A 4,176-nucleotide genomic window follows, 5' to 3' on the forward strand; every position below is an offset into this window, starting at 1 on the left:
TGGTGCCAGATTGTAATCCCAATTACTAAGAACCTTGTGGCTGGAGGATCACAACTTCAAAGCCAGCCAAGTCTGTGTAATGAGATCCTGTCTTAAAATTAAAAGTTAGGATTAGCCAGAGGAGGTATCTTTATGGTAGAGCAATGGCCTACTACTTGCAAAGTCTAACCTTCAATGCTCAGTGAGTGTTGCAAAACAAAACAAAACAAACAAAAGTTCTTATGTGAAAAACCTCAAAAACATATATAAAACATGCTGAAAACTTTTTTAGAACATGATTAAAGAAATAAAAGAGACTCTAAATATCTGAAGATATATTGTGATCATATATTGAAAAATTCAATCCATCAAAAGTGCCAATTCTCCCTACATTGATATAACCATCAATAAATTTTTTTGTCAAAATTAAAGTATGACTTTTAGATGAACATAAATCATAATTCTAAAATTTATATGAAAAGACAAAGGAAGCATAATAAACAAACAAAAAGACGTTGGTAAGAGACGGTCTATGCTGTGTTAAGACCTATTTCTTGGCTAATGTATTACAGAGGAAAAGATACATTTAAAATCTCCAAAAAGGCTGGGAAGGTGGCTCCGTGGTAGAGCACTTGCCTTGCATGCATGAGGCCCTGGGTTCAACTCCTCAGCACCGCATAAGCAAAAAGAAAAAAGCCGGAAGTGGTGCTGTGGCTCAAGTGGTAGAGTGCTATCCTTGAGCTGAATTGCTGAGGGACAGCGCCCAGGCCCAGAGTTCAGGCCCCATGACCAGACCCCCTCCCCCTAAAAAAGAGTCTCTAAAATCTCCAAAAAGGTCCCCAAAACACATTCGACTTTGTTTTTACAATGAAGAAAAGGTAGTATTCCCAACAAATATTTCTAGAGCATGCATATGTGAAAAAAGATGTAAGATTTATACTTTATTTGTTTGGTGGGTCGTGGGGCTTGAACTCTGGGCTTGTGTGCTGTCCCTGCACTCTTCAGCTCAAGGCGAGTGCTCTACTGCTTGAGCCACAGTGCCACTTCCAGTTTTCTAGTGGTTTATTGGAGATAAGAGTCTCACGGACTTTCCTGCCTGGGCTGGCTTTGAACCATGATCCTCTCAGCCTCCTGAGTAGCTAGGATTACAGGCGTGAGCCACCAGCACCCAGCCAGATTTATACTTTATTAAAGATTAATTTACACTATACTGGGAACTTAAGTGTATAACATAAAAATATTGAACATTTTAGAAAAAAACATAGGTGTCTCTCTTGAGGATATAAGCTCTGGAAACATTTCTTATATTTAACACCAAATGAAAAATTGGACCCCATCAAACTAAACTCTTTTTCTTGCTAAAGGACTTTGTCAAGAAGATGATAAGACAAGTAACAGATTGGGTATAGGTTGGAGGAAAAGATGTGCATACCACATATCATATAAAGGACTAATATTGGGAACAGAGAAACAATCTCAAACTCAACAATAAAATCCAACAACCTAGTTGTTAAATGAACAAAATGCACCATCACTCCTTTTGCTAAAAATGGCAAATGAACATGTGGAAAGAGGCTCAGCATCACTAGGCATTAGGGAAATACAAATCTGGCATTACTGCATATCTATTAGGATGGGTAAAAGTTAAGAATAGTAACAATACTGGAGAAAGTATCACACAATATGTGGAGGAACTGTCACACATATATCACTGGTGAAAGTATAAAATGGTACTGTCAGTCTGTAAAAGAGTTTGACAGTTTCTTTAAAAAACAAAATGCCACTATTGTATGACATAGAAACTGAAACACTGACACATTTATTTCAGCAAAAAGATGTTTCATTGGCATAACCTGTACATAAATGTTTATAAAAAGCTTTTTTATTGCAAATACTGGAGCACAGGTGTCATTCAATGGGTCAATATTTTTAAACTATAGCACACCTATACCATGAAATATTACGCGGCAATAAAAATGAGCAATTGATACCTACAACAACAGAGCTGGCTATCCAGATATCAAAAAGGCTTCTCAAGAGCTAGATCCAAAATATATGAGTACAAAATAAATTATACAGATCTGTAGGAATCCATACATGGAAAGGATCAGAAGGCACAATGCCTATATGTATCTGATCACACAAAATAATAATTGTTATATGAATTCCAAGAAATAGAAACAAGAGGGTTTTTTTTCTTTTTTGCTGTTTTTTTTGTTCTGTTTGTTTATTTATCTATATTTAGGAGAGCAAATGGAGGCACACAAATGGAGGGACAAAGGGTGAACAAATGCAGCAATACTACTCCTGGACATTATGTTGAAATTGAACTATACAATTTGTGAGTGGGCATAGGATGGAGAAAGTGGGAGAGAGCATGGGAAGGAGTGACATTGTCCAAAAGGAAATATACTCTTTACCTGACTTATGGAACTGTAACCCCTCTGTATCCATCATCTTCATAATAACAATTAAAAAAATTAAAAGCTTCTCCAAAAAGCTTCATGATGTCTCACTGTACTTATTTATAATAGCCTTGAAAAAATATTAAAAATATCAAAAATATTAAAATAGAGAAAGATTGCTGCTTGCTATAGGTCAGGTCAGGAGGGAAATGGATATGGCTACAAAAGGGAAAAGTAAGGTAATGAAGGTGTACATTGACTGTATCAATGTCAATACGCTGATGGGTACAAGAATTAGAAGCTAGCCTGGACTACACAGTGAGACATTTTTGCAAATAAATAAATAAAATAAAATGTGTAGTGACACCATGCCTTGTGTGTCTCTGTGATCGTGTCCTGTGTCCTATGACCCGGCCTCCTGGCCTGACCCTATTTTGGCATGGAACAACATAGGTGGTTGGATGCCATGCCACATGTGTCTCTGTGATCGTGCTGTGTCCTGTTTCCTGGCTTATCTCCGGTCATCATGGCATCCCAATTCAGCTCTCCATTGGAACTGAATTGGTTTGTTGCTCCCATCAAGCCTATATACTAAGATGTCCTTGGACAAAATGAAAGAGCTCCATCCAGAGGGAAAATATATCAAACCAGAAACCAAAGCAGTGAATAGGGTCCTCATGACCAAGATGATAAGTGATAACTGGGACAAAATCTGGACCTTCCAAGCAAAGTCCGACGATCTCCTTATTGCAACCTACGCAAAGGCAGGTACCACCTGGACACAAGATTGTGGGCATCATACAGAATGATGGGGATGTGCAGAACTGTTAGCGGGCCAATACGTTTGACCGGCATCCTTTTATCAAGTAGACTCTGCCTTCACCCCTCAACTCAGTATTGGATCTGGCTAACAAAATGCCCTCTCCTAGAACTTTGAAAACTCATCTTCCTGTTCAAATGGTCCACCTTCATTTTCAAAGATTATCTATGTGGCTAGAAATGCATAGGACTGTCTGGGGTCCTACTATCATTTCTCCAGAATGAATAAAATGGCACCTGACCCTGGTACCTGGGAGGAATACATTGAAACATTCAAAGGTGGAAAAGTGAGTGCTGGAGGGTTCCTGGTATGACCACATAAAGGGATGGTGGGACATAAAGGACCAGCACTACATTCTCTACCTCTCTATGAGGACATGGAGGACCCAAAGAGGGAAATAGGAAGTTATAAGTAAGATCATCTATCACACCTCCTTTGAAGTCATGAAGCAAAACCCAATGGCGAACTATACCACTTTACCCACCAGTACCATGGACCTCTCCATCTCCTCTTTGAAGAGGAAAGGGATGCCTGGGGACTGGAAGGACTATTTTATGGTGGTTCAGAAAGAAGGGTGTGACAGGGACTACCAGAAGAAGATAGCAGAGAGCACTGTGACCTTTCTGACAGAGATCTGAGACCAACAGAGGGTTCTGGCCCACACTTTCTGGCTAGATTTTACCTACTTGAGTCTTAATCTTCTACCATACTTAAAACAAGGACCTCCTTTACCCACACTAGCTGATCCATACTCATTGTAGGTCCTGTGTCACTATGATCAGTCACCAAAGACTTCTCTAGGAAGTCATTAAAATGTAATCAGCCCCTGGTTGAATGTTTTTAGTTAAGCTACAAGATCTCTCATGAAGACACCTCCACATGATAATGTACTTGCTGTCCTAGAACAAAATAAACACAACTTAAATCCGAAACTAGTCTACAACTGTCTAATCTTCCACATACAAAATTCAC

The 4,176-nt window shown here is 39.0% G+C and overlaps 1 pseudogene; it reads left to right on the top strand.

Moving 5' to 3' along the window:
* Window positions 1-2,980: 2,980 nt before the first annotated feature.
* Window positions 2,981-3,842, top strand: LOC105992881 (annotated as a pseudogene).
* Window positions 3,843-4,176: the final 334 nt, after the last annotated feature.

The sequence above is a fragment of the Dipodomys ordii genome, unplaced genomic scaffold, assembly GCF_000151885.1.
Source record: "Dipodomys ordii isolate 6190 unplaced genomic scaffold, Dord_2.0 Scaffold89, whole genome shotgun sequence".
In the NCBI taxonomy this organism is placed as follows: Eukaryota; Metazoa; Chordata; class Mammalia; order Rodentia; family Heteromyidae; genus Dipodomys; species Dipodomys ordii.